This window comes from Oryctolagus cuniculus, chromosome 11 (assembly GCF_964237555.1).
Source record: "Oryctolagus cuniculus chromosome 11, mOryCun1.1, whole genome shotgun sequence".
Classification (NCBI taxonomy): Eukaryota; Metazoa; Chordata; class Mammalia; order Lagomorpha; family Leporidae; genus Oryctolagus; species Oryctolagus cuniculus.
This window is the reverse complement of record NC_091442.1, coordinates 5303600-5322809: the sequence shown is the minus strand read 5'-3', so window position 1 is coordinate 5322809 and position 19210 is coordinate 5303600. Positions and strand designations below refer to the sequence as shown.

Below are 19210 nucleotides of genomic sequence, written 5' to 3'. Positions count from 1 at the left end.
CAATTTTTTTTGCTATCCTCCTACCATTAATTTGAACATAGGGAGGTTTTACAAAAGAAATTTTAGAAAATAAGGCTGCAAAAGATCTTAGAGGTTGTTTAAAAGCAAAATTCACTCAATGCTGAACAACAGTTGGTGGAGTAAGACAGCAAGTTGTGCCTTGCGACCTTTCAGATCCATCAATTTAGTGTTAACTGGATAGAGTATAATAATTTGTCCAGATGGAGTTTTTTTCCCACTTATAAAATATACTTTTACCTAAACACTGAGTAGGAAAGAGGAAAGAATTTCTTTGATAAATCTCCCCAAATTTGCTCATTTTTACATTGGCACTATTGTAATTTTCAGTAGAATGTTAAATTGGACTATTTCATTTACATTGAGTTAGGAATTACTGTTTAATTCTTGGTTCATGACTCTAATAGCATCCAGCATAAGTGTAGCAAGTTACCTCTAGCAGAAGGGCGATTATAATGGTGTTGAATGTAATACTGAAGTAGGGAATGGCCTTTTAAATCCGGGAGGGAACATTTGCATCCTCTTCAGTGATTGCTGTAGATACTTGTGTGCGTGCATGCATGTGTGTAACAAGTAAGTGTATATGCAACATACACTCTTCTAATGTTGTATATACATATGCACATTACATATATTTTAATTTATTTTAAAAGAAAACCTAACCAAATTAAAATTTTGAAAAGTGGCATATTCTTATTTTAAAAGAGCATGTTTGAAGCCATCGGTTTGTGTCTAAAATTAGCTATAGCACATGGATGTTGTCCATATTGAGCTAATTGCTCTTTGAATATAGAAGTCTACAGTATTTGTGTTAGTGTAGTTTTTGTAAAAAGACTCAAAAAAAAAAAAAAACCAGGGTGGTAGAAAAACTTTTTTAAAAAAGTTTGAAAAAAGGAGAAATCAGCAGCTGGTGCTGTGGCACAGTGGGTAAAGCCGCTGCCTGCAGTGCTGGCATCCCATATGGGCGCCTGTTCGAGTCCCAGCTGCTCCACTTCTGATCCAGCTCTCTGCTATGGCCTGAAAAAGCAGTAGAAGATGGTCCAAGTCACTGGGCCCCTGCACCCACGTGGGAGACCCAAAAGAAGCTCCTAGCTCTGGACCAGCCCAGCTCTGGCTCTTGGCGGCCATTTGGGGAGTGAACCAGCAGATGAAAGATCTTTCTTTCTCTCTGTCTCTGCCTCTCTCTCTCTCTCTCTGTCTGTAAACCTGCCTTTCAAATAGATAAATAAATCTTTAAGAAAAAAGAAAAAGAAAGGGAGAAATCCAAGAAGACCCTATCCCACACATTCCTTCTCTGAATGAGGGGTGGAGGTAGGTGATCTGCTTTTCAGATCACTGTAAGGCTAACGAGTAAGTATAAACTAAGAAGCCAACCACAGCAAAGCGTTTTTCAAGATGTGTCTATTCCTCATGGAAGTGGAAAGATTCAAAAGGAACAACTTATTCTACTCTACTTTAGAAAAAGCTGCACACAAAGACGACAGCCTAACAGATTGGCAACAGGAAACAGGCAGGCCTTCCATACAAGCAGCATCCACCTACAGGAAAGTCCAGGCTAAGGGGACTCGCAGTGAGTGTAACAGTGCTGGAAAACATTTTGGTTTAATTTCCAATCACCCCAAGAACTAAAATCCCATCCATGAGATTCATTTAGACTGAATTTGAAACATAATTTAGACTTGGTAAATCATGAGGGAAATTGTGCAAAGGTGGAGTCATCGGCCACGGAGGTGGAAAACGATCCTGCTGCAGCTCCTCCAACATTACAGTCAGGCCCTCAGGAAGGTAATCAGCCCTCCATCAAAACCAGACTTCATCATTCACTTTAGAATCCATAACAGAGAAAACCGCCATCTGAGAGAGAAGATTATTGATGGCACATTTCCCATCAAGAAAGGAAGTTTTACCAGAGCAACAAGCCCTGTGAGTGTAGTCAAAGCAGGAAAGCCTACAGCCAGAAATCACATCTCTCTGGGGGTCATAAAACTCATACAGGGAAGAAGCCTTGTGAAGCCATCTGGGTGAGAAACTCCAAAACGATGCACACTTCACTGCGCAGCAGAGAGCTCGTCCAGGGGAATCTTCATGGACGCAATCAACACGCAGAAACCTTACTGTGATTCACCCCTATTAGATTCCACCATAGATTTCAGACAGAAGAGGACCCTGGTGAATCTGCTGAATGAGGGAAACCCCACTACAGGAACGATACACGTCTCTCGGTGCCGCAGTCAGGGCCCTCGCAGAAAACAGACCGGCATCTTAGGTGAAGACAGCTCAAACAGGACTGATTCACAGAAGCACTGTCTGCAAACTACAAGTTCAGGGGAACCACAAGAGATATGGGAGTAACTCAAGGCCCTAAACCCAAAGGGATGAAGAGGAACGAAAGGTGGAGTCTGAAGCAGAGGTGCGAGACAAGGCTGATTTAAGAGGAGCTGCGGCACACTGCAAACTCCACTAAAGGGGAGAGCACGAGACAACGACAGCTGAATAACGAGTTTCAAGGCAATGAAAGCCTCCACTCTGATCTTGGGCTGGGACAGTTCTCGGGGCTCACCGCACGAATCCCCAAGGTGGACTGAGTACCTTGAACTGAAGAAGTTGGGGGCATCAGAAGCAAAGTCCTTCTCACTGCCCAGCCTTTTGTCTCTGCCCCTCCTTCTTCCCCTAAACAAGTCAGAGAGATCAGAATCCCTCTTCCTCAAAATCTTCCATGTTCACAGATTGGAAGAATTAAAATCATCAAAATGTCCGTATTACCAAAAGCAATTTACAGATTCAATGCAATCCCAATCAAAATACCAATGACATTCTTCACACATCTAGAGAAAACTATACTGAAATTCATATGGAAACACAAGAGACTTGGAATAGCTAAAGCAATCTTATACAACAAAAACAAAGCTGGAGGCATCACAATACCTGATTTTAAGACATACTACCGGACAGTTACGATCAAAACAGCCTGTTACTGGAGCAAAAACAGACTTATAGACCAATGGAACAGAATGGAAACTCCAGAAATCAATCCATGCACCTACAGCCAACTTATAATTGATAAAGGAGCTAAAATCAATCCATGGAGAAGAGACGATCTCTTTTTTAACAAACGGTGCTGGAAAAATTGGATCTCCACGTGCAGAAGTATGAAATTAGACCCCTGCCTTACACCCTACACAAAAATCCACTCAAAAAGGATAAAGGGCCTAAATCTACAACCCAATATCATCAAATTATTGGAGAACATGGAGGAAACTCTACAAAACATTGGCATAGGCAAAGACTTCTTGGGAGGTTGGCGCTGTGGCATAGCAGGTAAAGCCACTGCCTGCAGTGCCGGCATTCCATATGGGTACCAGTTGGAGTCCCGGCTGTTCCACTTCTGATCCAGCACTCTGCTGTGGCCTGGGAAAGTAGTGGAAGATGGCTCAACTCCTTGCACCCATGTGGGAGACCCACAAGAAGCTCCTGGCTCCTGGCTTCAGATCAGCTCAGCTCCAACCACTGCGGCCAACTGTGGAGTGAACCAGCAGATAGAAGACCTCTCTCCCTCTCTCTCTTTCTCTCTGCCTCTCCTTCTCTCTCTGCGTAACTCTTCCAAATAAATAAATAAATCTTCAACAAAAAAAAAAAAAGAAGAAGACTTCTTGGAAAAGACCTCAGAAGCACAGGCAGTCAAAGCCAAAATTGACAAATGGAATTACATCAAACTGAGAAGCTTCTGCACTGCAAAAGAAACATCCAGCAAAATGAAGAGGCAACCAACAGAATGGGAGAAAATATTTGCAAACTATGCACCTGATAAAGGGTTAACCTCCAGAATATATAAAGAGCTCAAGAAATTCAACAACAACAAAACAAACAATCCAGTAAAGAAATGGGCAAAGGACTTAAACAGGAATTTTTCAAGAGAGGAAATTCAAATGACCAACACTTGCAAAAATGCTCAGGATCACTAGCCATCAGGGAAATGCAAATCAAAATCACAATGGGGTTTCACCTCACTCCAATTAGAATGGCTCACATACAGAAATTAACAAACAATAATTGCTGGTGAGGGTGTGGGGAAAAAGGTACTCTGACCCACTGCTGGTGGGATATAAACTGATGCAACCACTGTGGAAAACAGTATGGAGATACCTCAGAATCTGAATATAGACCTACCAAATGATCCAGCCATCCCACTCCTGGGAATTTACCCAAACCAAAAGAAATCAGTATATCAAAGAGTTATCTGTACCCCCATTGCAGCATAATTCACAATAGCAAGATAAGGAATCAACCCAGACATCCATCAACTACTGACTGGATAAAGAAATTATGGTCTATATACATTACGGTACTACGCAGCTGTAAAAAAAAAAATAAAACAAAATCCTGTATTTTGCAACAAGATGGTCACATCTGGAAACCATTATACTTAGTGAAATAAGCCAATCCCAAAAAGACAAATATCATATGTTCTCCCTAATCCGATGCAACTAATACCTGAATGTAATGTATTCGGAGAATGGATGGTTGTTTATAGCCCTTGTCTCTTCCATTAAGGAACAATATTTTGTTTAGTTTTATTTTGTTTTGTTTTCTTTCTCTTCATATTATTTGCTGAACACCTTTACTTAGAGAAGGGTTAACTATATGACCACTAAATAAACTGATAATAGATCATTGTAAAAATTAAGAATGGGAATCTGAGGGGAGGGAGTGGAATGTGGGCAGAAGGGAGGGGAAGCCCCATTTTGTTCCTAAATATGCATATATGAAATATATGAAATTTATATAACCAAAATAAATTTTTTTAAAAATTCAGCACCAAAAAAAAAGAATTATATCTACAAATCACATTAAATCCATTAAAGAAAAACTAATTAAAATTAAATTTTTTTAATTTATCAGAGAAGGCTCCCATCTCCTGCTTCACTACCCAAATGCCTTTAACAGCCAGTACTGAGGCAAGAATTCAACCCAGGTCTCCCTCATGGGTGGCAGGGACCCAACTGCTTGAGCTATAATCTGCTGCCTCCCATGCACTGGCAGGAAGCTGGAATCAGGGGGCAGAGCCAGGATTAAACATGGACAGTATGACATGGGACACAGGCTGTCTAACACTCATCTTAGCCACAGTCAAATGCCCGTCCCTATCACAAACTTGTGCACCATAAATTTATCACATAAATTTTTGTCTATGGCTTGAGAAGTTTGCTACTTTCAAGAGTAAATACAGCATATAATGGCTAGCATCTTAACTCAACCACAGATTTGTGTAACTGACCCTTTAGCTCTTTATTTTAAACAATAGAAGTACATAGGGATAGCACCACTGGGTTATGTATGAGTTATTGGCCTTAACTAATCAAGCAGATAAATTTCAAAATGTTAGAGGATTACATTGAGGCAGGCAAAACAAAATATTTTCAATAATATCTAGTGTGTTCTTAACTTTCATTAAGTCCGACCAGATAAAAATTATGAAAATATTGCCTGGGTCGGTGTTGTGGCGTAGTGGGTAAAGGCATCCCGTATGAGTGTCATTTGGAGTCCTGGCTGCTCCACTTCCAATCCAGCTCTCTGCTATGGACTGGGAAAGCAGTAGAAGTCCTTGGACCCCTGCATTCTCATGGGAGAACCAGAGGAAGCTCCTGGCTCCTGGCTTTGGATGGGCTCAGCTCCGGCCGTTGTGGCCAATTGAAGAGTGCACCACCAGATGGAAGACCGATTCTCTCTCTCTCTCTCTCTCTCTCTCTCCCTCCCTCCCTCTCTTTCCTTCTCTCTCTGTATAACTGTAACTTTCAAATAAATAAATACATCTTTAAAAAAAAAGAAAATATTACCAACTTGTTATACACTTGAATTTTTTCCACTTGTCATAATGAATATAATAATCCTCTGACTATAACAATGCTCCATAATACATCTGTAAAGGTTAATATTTAGAATAAAATTGAATTTAGTGTTTGAGTGCTAGAAAAAACAATTTGTTTAAGCTGATAAAAAAAAGAGACTTGTAAATGTGAATTATCACTTTAATATGATTAGAAATCTCTTGCAGGCTTTTTCAAATTTTAAAAAATCCAATTTTAGATCATTGGAAAAAAAAAAAAGAATTCCTCTTCCTCAAGGTGTGTCACAGCAACTAGAACTCCTCTCCCCAAAGTCAGCCCCCAAACCTAGAAAGGTCCCTCTCTTCCTTCTGTCCTCTCCCTTGAAGGCCCTTATTCCAGAGAGGTCCTACTCAACACCTGGGAGAAGAAATGCTATGCAGAGAGGCTGCAAAGGAGCTGAATTCCCAGGCCTTGCTGCCCCCCACCCCAAGGTATTACCGTTCAGTTGCACTCTTCCATCCAGTCACAACCCTGCAGGGCTGACCATGTTTCATCAAACCCGAGCATAAAAATACAGTTTTCTCCGGGTTTCTGGGGTCTTATTCTCTGAAGCCTTCCATGTCACGCAAGCTTTGAGAAGGTAAATTTATCCGGCTTTTCTCTTGTTAACCTGCAAAGCTTCTGTTTAGGACTGGCGAGCAGGACCCTCAGGATGGGTAAGGAAATGAACCACCTCCTCTCGCCCCTGCATAACCACTGATGTTTTCTGTTATAAAGTCACAGCTCCAGACCCTGGGATAAGGAAGATGATGATTCACTTAGCAACCCCCTCAGTGTCCCTTAATGTCTGAAATGGAAGCAGCAAAATGCTTTTATGTGCTAACCAGAAAACAGTGTTCAATAGGTGTAGGAAAAGGCCATATTTTAAAAATGTTTCTATTTATAATTATTGGCATTTGTGCCTTAATGGAAAATTGAAATCCTACTGCTTAACACATCAAATCCCTCTCAAGAGAGTGAGTGAAAAATCAAATCTGCCTTGAAAACCAAACAACATTTACAAAGGCCTTGCATTTCCCTGGGAGCTCAGAGGTGATTTTGGACCACAAACAGCCCCATTCCTTCTTTTTTAAATTTGTTTATTTTTATTTGAGGAGAGGAGAGCGTGGGCTCCCATCTGCTAGTTCACTCTCCAAATCAAATCCAGGTCTCCCATGTGAGCAGCAGGGGAGCAGTTACTTGCAGCATCACCTGCTGCCCCCTCGGGTGCACATGCATTATGCTGGCATCCCAAGCGGAGCCAGACTTGAACTCAGGCACCCCAATGTGGGATGTGTGTGTTCCAGGCAGCATCTTAACCACTGTGACAAATACCCTATCTTTCTTAATTAAGAACTTTTTAACTGAAAGCCCCCCTCAAAAGGAAGTCTTGGCTGATGTCAGTAGAACTGGTGATCATGACTTTGGCATTGATTATATGTAACTCTTAGATCTTTTGTTAAATGATTTTTTTTAGCTCCTATTCACATCAATTACTGTGACAGGTGCAGGCTACAGAGCAGGAAGAAGCCAGAAAAATGTTTCAACTCCATGGATCCTATACAACCAAATAAGTCAGCAAAAATATTACCAAGAGTTAAGAGAGAAACCAGTTTCTATCCCTGAGAGTGACTAGGGTGGAGGTAGTGGTAAGCTGGCAAATGCTTCACACCCAGCTCTGGGATCCTCCTTGCCACCTGTACCTGTGGAATGACTGACAGTGCCTTCTGTCACTCTGAAAAGTGTGAGACATAAGTACCAAGTGAGGAAAGGCAAGGATCAACTTTAGGGATGCGCTGGAATGGAGGTATCACTAAAATGTGTGTGTGTGTGTGTTCCCACCAGAAGGAACAAGAGCCCTTTGAAAAAGTGGCTGACTTCAGGGCTGGAGCAGGGAGAGTACAAGGTAAATCTGGAACATCTTATTATGCCAGAAAACAGAAAGTGCTTGATGGGAACATGTCAAAGGAGTCGTTCCCACTAAGTTAAATCCAGGATGGCTTGAGCCCCAAATGATTAAGGACAGCAGTGAAGTATAAGCCATGGGGAAGACAGGGATCCACGGGACCATTTTGCTGAGAAACAGAGAAATAAGCAAACACAAAAATAAGATAAAAGGAAATACTGGTTTCTAATCTATGATAGGATGTTAACTACCCCCGGTAAATGTGGGGGAAGTAGCAGATTTGCAAAATCATTGTGTTGCAACCATCAAATTAGAGACTAGTTCAGACAAAACCCATCCAAGAACGCTGGCCCTCGGGGACTGTGATGGGACACAGGACACCTGTGTGATCAGAAGGGGTACCTTTTAAATGCAAAGGGAAGGTAAGATCTATCCTGCACAGCAGAGGAATCAGATAACACTTCAACTAGGAGATAAAGACTGACATCTCTAATGAGGGGCAGATGGACATCAAGTGTCTCTAGACGGTAAAACCTGAGAAGGAGATATCACTATGTAGTATCCTGGCTGCAGAGACACAAACCTGTATTTATTTACAAGGAAATCTCAGAAAAACCCAAATAAGTAACCATTAAAAGGGAGGCATGAAAACAAACCTCTGGGGGCTGGCGCTGTGACACAGTGGGTTAACGCCCTGACCTGAAGTGCTGGCATCCCATATTGGCGCCAGTTCTAGTCCCGGCTGCTCCTCTTCTGATCCAGCTCTTGCTATGGCCTGGGAAAGCAGTGGAAGATGGCCCAAGTCCTTGGGCCCCTGCACCTGCATGGGAGACCTGGAAGAAGCTCCTGGCTCCTGGCTTCGGATTGGCGCAGCTCCGGCCATTGTGGCCATCTGGGGAATGAACCATCGGATGGAAGACCTCTCTCTCTGTCTCTACCTCTCCCTGTAACTCTGTCTTTCAAATAAATAAAATAAATCTTTTTAAAAAAAGAAAGAAAACAAACGTTTATATCATATGGGGAAAGAATGCAGCAAAGGGCTTTATTGGGTCAGTTGGCAAGACTAAAATATGGATTCTATTAAAGATCAAATCAAAAGTATTTAATAGGTGATTAAGCTAAGTGGCCCAGAATGGAGAGTAAAGTCTGCAGTCACCATATGTATTAAGCAGGATTCCCGAGATAAGCAGGGCCAATGGAAGTTGTGTATACAGAGAAAGAGATTTATTTTAAGGAATTGTCTCACACGACTGGAGAGGCCTAGCAAGTGCAAGCTCCATGGAGTGGGCCGGCAGAGCTGCAGATCAAGTTCAAAGGCAGCCTTCTCTCCTCACCTTCAACTGACAGGATGAGATCCACCCACACTAGGGAGCAGGGGAGAGGTCACCTGGTTTACTCAGAATTTACCAATTCAAATATCATCCTAAAATCCCTTCAAATATGTGGCCACCAGAATCCAGCCAAGTCAACAAATGAAATTGTACCACACACAAAACCAAAGCAGAAGGCAGAGAGATGAAATTCTCCAGTCACTACATGTTAAACATGGCCACTGGTGACCCCAGTCCATAGGCTTCTTACTTATTTTGTTGCTTTATTATTTATTTGAAAGGCTGAGCTACAGAGAGAGGGGTGGAGACAGAGGAGGAAAGAGAAGAGGAAAGAGATCTATCGTCCATCTGCTGGTTCACTCCCCAAATGACTCCAACAGCTGGAGCTGGGTCAGGCTGAAGCCAGGAGCCAAGACCTTCATCCTGATCTCCCACGTGGTTAGCAGGGGCCCAACCACTTGGACCATCTTCCACTTCTTCTCCAAGTGATTAGCAGAGAGCTGGATCAGAAGAGGAGCAGCTGGGACTCCAACTGGGGCTCATATGGGATGGTGGAACTGCAGGTGACAGCTTCTGAACCATAGGCCTTTTACTAAAAATAACTTCCCGCATAGTGAGCAGAAGAGGGAGGATAGAAATGAAGTAGGAAAACAGGACAGAGGGAGGAACATAAGGTAAGTGAGGAGAAAACCACACATGGGGATCAGGACGTCGAGGCCCCCATTCTCCAGTGTGAGCGTCACAGTGCAGTTTGCCACTGTTTCCTTTGCAGCTGCACAGGGCTCTGCAGAGCACAGGGGAACAGCAGTTGACTGGCAGCAGCTGAGACGGCCTCTTACCTTGAGCCGTGGGGACACTGCACACCAGATCACCAGGGCTCTTCCTGCAAACCCAGAAACAGTCCTGTTCAGTTCATCTGAAAAGCAATCAACAGTATTTCATTTTATTTTATTTTATTTTATTTATATTTGAAAGTCAGAGAGAGAGGAATTTCCTATCTGCTGGTTCACTCTCAAAATGCCTGCAACAGTCAGGCCTGGGCTGGGAACTCAATACAAGTCACTCAGATTGAGGGCAGGGGCCCAAGTACTCGATCCATCACCTGCTGCCTCCCAGAGTGTGCATTAGCAGGAAGGTGGAGTCGGGAGCAGAGCCAGGACTCAAACCCAGGCACTGCAATATGGAATGCATGCATCTCAACCACTAGGGCAAATGCCTAGCCAAGTGAAAAAAAAATTTAAAGTGGTGTATTTATACCAGACAATTCTCTGGAACCATTAAAACTGGGGCAGGGGGGCACTCGACCTAGTAGTTAAGATGCTGGTTAAAACATTTGCATCTCATGTCAGAGTGCCTGGTTCAATTCCCAGCTCTGCTCCTGACACCAGCTTCCTGCTAATGCAGATCCAGGAGGTGCAGGTGATGACTCAAGTGGTGCGGTCCCCGCCTCCCATGCGGGAGACCTGGATGGAGTCACCAACTCCCAGCTTGGCCAAACCCAGTCCTGGCTACTCAACAAATGAGCCAGCAGATAGGAGCTCCCTCTCCCTCTCCCTCTCTTGCTCTCAAACCATAAATAATTGGGGGGAAAAAAGCAGGTAGATCCTCTTTGTTAACATGGAAAAGCCGATAGTATGGCATTGTTATCAGACAGAGTTTTGGAAGTCAGGCCTGAGTTACCTGTGGCTGTGTGACCTGGGGCGAGGTGTTCACTATCTCTAAGCATCTTCATCTGGAAGATGTATCAAAGTACTACCACCCACAGGGTCATTGTATGACACCACTTTCTAAGAGCACATATCCTGTCCCAAATGTGGAAAGATGTTTTTTAAAATGTTATTCTATATTCCTCTCATACATGTATCACTTAAGGAAAAACATAATTGCTGAAGAAATTGTTTTAAGTATGTGCTCACACGGAAAGTTCTAGAAAGATATTTACTAAAGAGTTGTCTGTGGTTACTTCTACAGATTGGAAATATCTGGGAGAGAAGAAGTAAGAAAACATACACTATTTGCTTTACACATTTATGTAACATTTGAGTATTCTGACAAATGTGTGTTATTGTTTTTTGATCCCAGAAAAAATGAAGGGGACTATAAAAGAGCCGTAATTAGCAGCGGTGCCCCTGGAGCTTTAGTGGCTAAGGGCACTTGCAGCATATGAGGGCCTTGACCATCATCCCTTCCTTAATTGAGTTCTCTGAAAACCTTTAGCATCACTCAGGCATTTTTCTCCCTGCAATGCTCAGCTTTAACAAAATTCTGAGTAGAAGCATGACCGTGAGTCACAATTACAGGAAGGTCCCATAAATATATAAAAATTACCTACGGCAACTTGGCTAAAACTTACGCAAGTGGACATGATTCACCCAAAACAATTATGGTAGGAGAGGATGCCACACAGCAAGCAGCCCAACAGGCGAGTGGGTGTAGTGTTTGCCCACATCTCCCACAACCAGAACTCACAAGTTCACAGATGCCTCCATGACCACCTGCGGTTCCAACAACGAGGCATATAAGCACCTTCTGGGTGCTGGCATTTGGGAGAACAGCTTTTCCCCTGCATTCATGAGTTTGTCAAGCACAGTTTTGCAGGGATAACAGAAGAGCCCCGTAGAGGGCTGTCTGGAAGACCTGGCCAAGAATCACACATAAACCGACCCATCCAACACTTCTCCTGGGGATCTCCAGCACAGTCGCATTCTGTCAGGATGCCACCTGCAGCTTCCACTCCCTCCTCACACCCAGAACCAGATTCGGTTCTTGGAAATTCCCACTAGCTCCCAGAATCCCACAGCCAGCTTGAACAAACACAAGCTGCAGACAACCCAAATCAACCCTAAAGCCAAGTCTCCCTTGGCCGTCTGTTATTACCCATTAAGCCTATCCATGCCAAGTTATCTTTTACTACCTTCATACTGATTACCACATCAGTATATAACCCGTCTTAAAACTGACTTTAAAATTTTGAGTATGTTTTTAAAGTAAAAAAAAAAATCTGGAGTGTTCAATGCAACGGTTAAATTTCACCTAGGAAGCCTGGTACTTCCATATCAGAGTACCTGGGTTCAAGTCCAGCTCCACTCCCAGTACAAATTCCTGCTAAAATACACCCAGGGAGGCAGCAGTTGATGGCTCAGGTTGGGTTCCTGCCACCCATGCAGGACACTGGGATTGAGTTTCAGCTTCCTGTCTTCAGCCTGGCCCAGCCCCAACTGTTGTAGTCATTTGGGGAGAGAATGGTAGGTGAGAGCTGGCTGTTTAATTAACTAATTAATTTATAGTGTGCAGCTCATTGAGAACTGAGAAGCATTGTGCAAACATTAATTGTGTTAAATCAGACTAGGCAGCAACTTTGAAAATTTTGTATACTAAATGGAAAAATACAAACCCTAAAAGTGTAACTATGAGATATTTGCTTCAAAAAAAAACATATGTAGGAATAAAGACTAGGAGGAAGTAGTCCTGTTTACTGGGTGTCTATGTGCTAGACCCTGAGATAAGTGCTTTCATTTTCATTGATATTTAGTCCTCAGAATTAGCACATGCTAACTCAGGGCTACAAACTCCAGTTCATGTGAGGAGACTGAATCACAAAGAAATTCAAAACTAACCCTTCGTAGCTTGTTCCCAAACAGCAGCTGGAGACTTCAACACTGAAAAAAAAAAAAAAAAAGCTGAAACAGAAAGGGTTGTATCATTTCAAGAATGATTCTCATTCTCCAAAGACCCACATATGCAAAAACAATAGTGGAGTTCTTTATTTTCCACAAATGGATTTGGAATCCAAGCCCTCATTCTGCTGAGCTGGTGAGAAATTCAGCCCTGATGGTTCTTGGCATTTCACGGACATCACCAGTCTCCCACAAGACACAGGTGCGGGAAATTACCTGCACCAATGGGGAAGCTGCAGAGGGCCTGGTAGTGCATAGTAGCTGCAGCTGAGACGGCCATTCCTGGCCCCGCTATCTTCAGGTTCTGCATCTACGAGGTCCATGTCAAGGGTGAGGATGGGAATTTCTGGCTCCCGTCTAAGATGGAGCCCCTGGGGTAAACACAGCCACCTTCTCTAAGATCCTCTGTAAGTTGTAACTGTAAAACTGTATAGTTCTGCATACATTCCTACGGACTTAGTTCTATAGGTACAGTTTAACAACTTGCCATGGGACCCCAAATTCTATTAAGCTGGGTGGTAAAAATGCCTTCCTAAGTATTAAAATGACAATATCAGGTGTTAAAGTGATCCTATAAATAGGATTAACTGTTAAATGGATCATATAAATAAGATCAAATGCTTGGTATTAATCATAGATAGAATTTAAAAGAAGAGAATGTTCCAGCATGGGAAGCAGCCCACACAGCAGACTCACAGAATGACAATTGCTTTAAGTAGCACTCTGACCTCAGAATCAGCCCTTAAGGCACTCTGGTCTGGCTCAAAAGCCCATGAGAGCATTTCAGGCATGGAAAGCCAAGACACTGTGGCAAAAATTGTCCTACATGAAGGATCTCTGTGACAGAGACACCAGTGGAAAGAAGGGGCCATCAAAGAAGGATGTACTTTTCTCTGAAGGGAGGAGAGAACTTCTACTTTGCTTATGGCCTTAACTAAATATGGAAGTAGATTGTAGATTTAAAAGGCTTCCATAGCCTTGGCAGTTCATGTCAAGAGCCTCAGGTGATCACTGACATCATACATAAGAGTGTTAATTGTTAAATTAACAACAGGATTCACTGTGTACCTACTCCCCATGCAGGACCTCTTTTCTCAATGAGTTGTATGAGAATTAACTGTAAAACTTGTTTTCAGTTATATATATATATATATAGTGTGTGTGTGTGTGTGTGTGCAAATTGTTGAAATCTTTACTTAGTATAGAGTTGGTCTTCTATGTATAAAGTTAATTGAAAATGAATCTTAATGGAGAATGAGACAGAATTTGAGGGAAGAGGAGGTGGGGTGGGAGTGGGGGAGGGAAGGTGGGTATGGTGGGAAGAATCATTATATTCCTAAAGTTGTACTTTTGAAATTTATACTCATTAAATCAGATATTTCTTTGGGGAAAAAAATCCTCTGTAAGGTCCTGCCACATTGGGGTTCAACTCCAGGGAGCAGGCTCAGAATCCCAGGACTCTGAGGCCCAAGGATTGCTTTCTCTGCCCCAGCTTCTCAAATCTGCAGAATCTGTTCACCTGGCTTCGTGTTGCCCCTCTCAGCCTTCCCTCTCTCCTATCAAGCTCATTCATTTTCAGGGGCTTGGCATAGTGTCAAACCCCTTCAGGGCCCACGTGAGCTTGAAAATGAGTGGAATCATTAGGGAATAAGTAAAAGAGAATGGAGGGCAACCTGAAGGCCACACAGGGTATGGCGCCACTTCCCAGCACCAGACAAGAGCTATCTGGAGCTGCCAGATAATCTGGTTTTCCTGAAGATCAAAGAAATCTAGATGTTTAGATAAAGTTGTGCAATTTTTAAAATATTTTTCAAGTCAATTAAAAATATCCTGTAGGTCGTAACAGGCCCTGTGATTCCCAGTTTGTGACCCTGGTATTTTAGGCTTTGGAAAAAAAAATCTATGGAGAGAAGGGTCCTTTGGGAGTGTCAGCTTCCTACCCACCAAAAGCCTCCCCAGAAAAGGAAAACGCAGAAGTTGTCCCTGCCTGAATGGGAAAAAGTTTAAATTGTAATCTATATTGTCTTATTGCTACAAGTTCTAGAAATTCAATTAACTGAATAACATAGCATCTACTTTTCATGTAGCAGAAGAAAACAGCTAATGCCCAGAGAGTTCGTTGCTTGTGTGCCTGAGAAGGCCACTTCTAGCTTTAGGTGAAGTTTTCTAATAAGGCAGACGTTGTCACAGAAATTGGCTTTCCTCCATCTCCATAAATTGGCCTCTTTCTCAGGTTATCCACTGTGGCAAGATGGCAGCAGCCTGTAGCCAACTCACTTCCAGGTTCAAATATGAGTGAGTCTCTTTCCCAGGATTCCCAGCCTGAGACCCCTTGCATGTCATTGGCTCTGACTGGATCACATGCCTACTTCTGAGCCAATCACTATGGCCAAGAAATTATGATAGCCTGATCGCTAGGTCATGTGCTCTACCTCTGAACTGTGGTTGTGGTCCTACCAGCGAAGACATGAGAGTAGAGGGCCAGAACAAAGTTGGAAAATGAAGAAATGGTTGCTCAGAAGGCAAACAGTGTTCACCACAAGATGCCTCCAAAACCCCTCACTCAGCAACCTGTTTTGCATGCCCACCTAAGAGGAGCTTAACAGCTGTGAAGCCAGTACAGAAAGACACACCTCTGCCAATCACTGACAGGTTCTTGCCTCATAATTCAGAGAAGGCCGGCTGTGCAAAATAAAAATGCGAGCTGCTTTGTTCAAAGAGTAGAAGGGACACGCTGTTCAAAGTACTAAATTAGAAAATGTTTTCCTTTCTTTGTGCTCTCTCAATTTGCCCTGGTGTCTTGCATTCACTATTTAATGTTGTTCTGGGTAAAAACAAATTAAATGTTAAATTACTGGCATGAATTTTACTCTTTTTAAAAAAATTTATTTATTTATTTGAAAGGCAGAGTTAGAGAGAGAGAGAGAGACACAGAGGCAGAGAGACCTTCCACCCTCTGGTTCACTCCCTGGATGGCAGCAATGGCCATGGCTGGGCCAGGCCAAAGCCAGGAGCTTCATCTGGGTCTCCCACATGGGTGCATGGTCCCAAGCACTTGGGCCGTCTTCTGCTGCTATCCAGGTGCATTAGCAAGGAGCTGGATCAGAAGTGGAGTGGCTGGGACTGCAACCAGCACCCGTATGGGATCCTAGTGCTGAACGTGGCGATTTCACCCCTCCATGCCATACCACCAGCTGTTTATTTTTATATCATGTAACGCCAGTTCATGCAGAATCACCAAATTACACAGTTTGTATTGTGTAGTTCATATGTTCATATTATTTCTTTCTCACAAAACAAATTCGACTTTTTGTTTCCCTTCTTAATAGGTACATGTTTCACCAACCCAGTCCACCTTCGGCTTACTGATGAGGCAGAAAGGGCTGCCCGGCCTTTGCTGTCCTCCCATGGCATGATTTTCAGCATAAGTGATCGGCTGAGGTAGGAAAGGTAAAGATGTTAGTCACTTGTTTCTCATCTATTGGTGGTAGATGCCAGGCGCCAGTCTTGCACTGTCTGATTCTCACTGAACTCCCCAGCGAGGAGGCCGTGCTGGAGGGACATGCTCGGAGGAACTGTGCCTGCTTTGTGCAAGTAAGGAACTGCCATGTAGATGCATATTGTGGGGGTCTCCCCTGCTCACGCACATACATTCATTGTCCCATCAGACTACACTTAAGAAACACAAGTGCAAACACAGAACTGCTAAGGGTTTCAAGACAGCAAAGGCAGAATACGGACACAATGCAGTCCCCCTTTAAGCTCAGATACCTGGGCAACTGCACAGACCCTGTGCCCCTGAAGCTGTCCCTGACTTCAGGAGACAAAGCATTCTTTGTGTTGATGCAGACATTCTCCATATTATTTTGTATATTTCAATCCCATCGTCGTCACCTGAAATAAACAGAAAAATAAAAACTCTATAAAAGCCAATGCTGAACCCAACAATGCTGCCTATCTGGCTCATTATACTTGGTTCTGTGCCTTAAATGCTCCTTTTATCTCCCTCATCATCGAGCTGGTACAGATTGAACTATGCCATGTGTCTGTTTTCTTGTAGGTAAACATTCAGAAACAAATCAAGCTACCTGGTGTACCTCTGACAGGGAAGTTTGCTAAAGGAGACTGGTCCATGAACCCAGGCCTGGAGATCTGCCACAGACCCGCGAGTTGCAGAGGAATGATTCATGCTGAGTGCATTGGGAACAAATTGCCTGTTACGGAAAAAGCACTGAGCAGCCCTTGCACAGTACCAGCAACTGTTCTAAACGGTTTAAAAAATCTCTCATTAATCCCCAGGACAACCCTAAAAGGTAAACAACTATTACTATCCCCCACCGAAGGGATGGGCAGACTGAAGTTCACAGAGGTCAAACACATAGCCAGGAGGAGGCTGCTCCAAAGGCAGCTGCACACTGCTCAGAATGTCCACATTCTAACACGGCCCACCTCAGAAACGTAAGCCTTGCCTCATCTCATCTGAAGCCCACTGAGGCTCTCTAGCCCCTGGTTCTCAGCCTGACTGTAAACTGTAACCACTGGGCAGCCTGTAAATCTCCAGATGCCCTGCTCTCGTCCTAGAGGGATGAACCCAAGTCTCGGGGTAGGATCCAAGCGTCAGTCATTACCAAAGGTCTCCAGGATTGACAAGCAGCTGGAGCCTGCCTGCTCCCTGTACAGTGGTGACTGGCCTCCACTTGGGGGTGATTTATATTTTAATACAAGCTGCCCACCTCCTCTTTTTGTTAGTTTTTTTGAAGAAAATACGTATTACACAAGAAATCGTTCTGACCCCAGCATTGGCAGAACCTGGGACAAGATACAAACTGAGCTCTGTAAACGTAGAAGTTATTGTTTACAGCAACAAACTGTTAAATAGAATGAGTCTCATCCTCCAGACTGGGCAAATATACCCACCTAACAACACAGTGTAAAAAGGACTATGAATAGAACAAATTCAGAATAAGGTTTGTCTTCTGCCAAAGTCCGTGATCTGCTCCTGGGGCAGGGTTGGGATGGGAAGATGGATGAGGTTGCCAATGCTTTCTGCTCCCTCAGCCTCCTTTCACTCATGAAACCCAGAGGCCATTTTCCTTTTCCTCTGTTTGAGAAGGGAAGTTTCTTACCCCTCCCCTCATCTGCTCATCTGCTCCCCAACTCCCTCACTATACAGTTACGTGGAAGTGCATACAGCATGCAAGACTAGAACCTTCTGCCCACTAGGCGCCCAGGCCCACAGCCCCACTGACAAGACTCCTGAGCTTGCCCCCTGTTCTTCCCTCTCCAGGCTCAATTCTGCAACCCTGAAGGGCCTCAGCCACCTGTCCTGCTATTGCAGGAACCCAGCAATGATACATTTGAGGGAAGTGGACCAGAGAAGAGGTTTGAGGCCTTGGAAGAAGGTTTGGAGACCTACAAACTCAGAATTCCTTCCAGGTTTTGATACCCAAAGATTGTGAAGGAGACAGGGTCTGGGCCAGGGTAGTCACGGCTCTTATGCCCCAAATCAGTCAAAAGAGGACCAGAGTAGATCCAACTGCCAGAGATAGGAGAATCTTGCTGGGCACTGCCACCACTCTCGCCAGGGTCTCAGGACTATGCTAGTCTGAACTCACTTGTCTTCCATTATCTCGGTCAGGCTTTGCAAGGAGCCTACAGCTGTGAACCTCATTTTGTCCCCTCTTGGCAAGTGAGAGAGACTGACCAGGGCCAGGAACTTTCCAAAAATCTATCCCCACTTGGAGGGGCTGGGATTTTAGCTGGGTTTTAACTGCAAAGCTCATATTTTTCTCCCTCTCCTCACTATCCAAACTGCACCCCTTTCACCTGGGTCTCAGCAAAGTCCAGCTACCTTGGCAAACCCCCAACTCCCTGCCCCCACCTGCTCAGCTCTGACCTCACATCATTGTCTCCTACAACAATCTTCTACCTGGAGTGGGTGTACCATGAACACTCAAGTTCAGCCTTTCAGAATGATTTTGGGGGAAAAAAATCAATGCACAGGTTCTCAAATCTCATATCCAAGAAAATGCTCTGCCCAGGGATGCTCTGAGCCTCCCATACACTCTCTTCTTCCCTCCTCCCTCACACAATCACCCTCTCCTCCCTACTTCTTCCCATCCTGAGTGAATACTCTTTAATGCATTGTCCCCAAGCACAAGAACTCCAGAGACATCGCCCAAGAGGAGCATTCTAAGCACTGGAGCAAGCGTGGAGAAAATAAAGGACCCTGAAATGTACGGGGTAAATCTTCCTACATCTCAATAACTTCCAATCCTTTGCCTCTGACATATCACAGCCATGCTTAATTGACTCATACATCATTAAAAGTAGACTTTTATGGCAAATCATCATCTGATTTTTGACATAACTCAGAAGGACCTTAATTGAATGACATTACTGTAACAAAACTCT

General features: G+C 43.7%; 1 long non-coding RNA gene across 1 annotated transcript in view; it reads right to left on the bottom strand.

Annotated features, from left to right (window-relative positions):
- Window positions 1-18873, bottom strand: part of LOC103352232 (uncharacterized) — a 35904-nt gene extending 17031 nt beyond the window's left edge. Inside the window, exons 1-3 of the long non-coding RNA XR_011379817.1 lie at window positions 16568-18873; window positions 12737-12778; window positions 9959-10035 (exon numbers count right to left, since the gene is read on the bottom strand). This is a non-coding gene — a long non-coding RNA (uncharacterized lncRNA). The remainder of the gene's footprint in view (window positions 1-9958; window positions 10036-12736; window positions 12779-16567) is intronic.
- Between the last annotated feature and the right edge of the window lie 337 nt (window positions 18874-19210).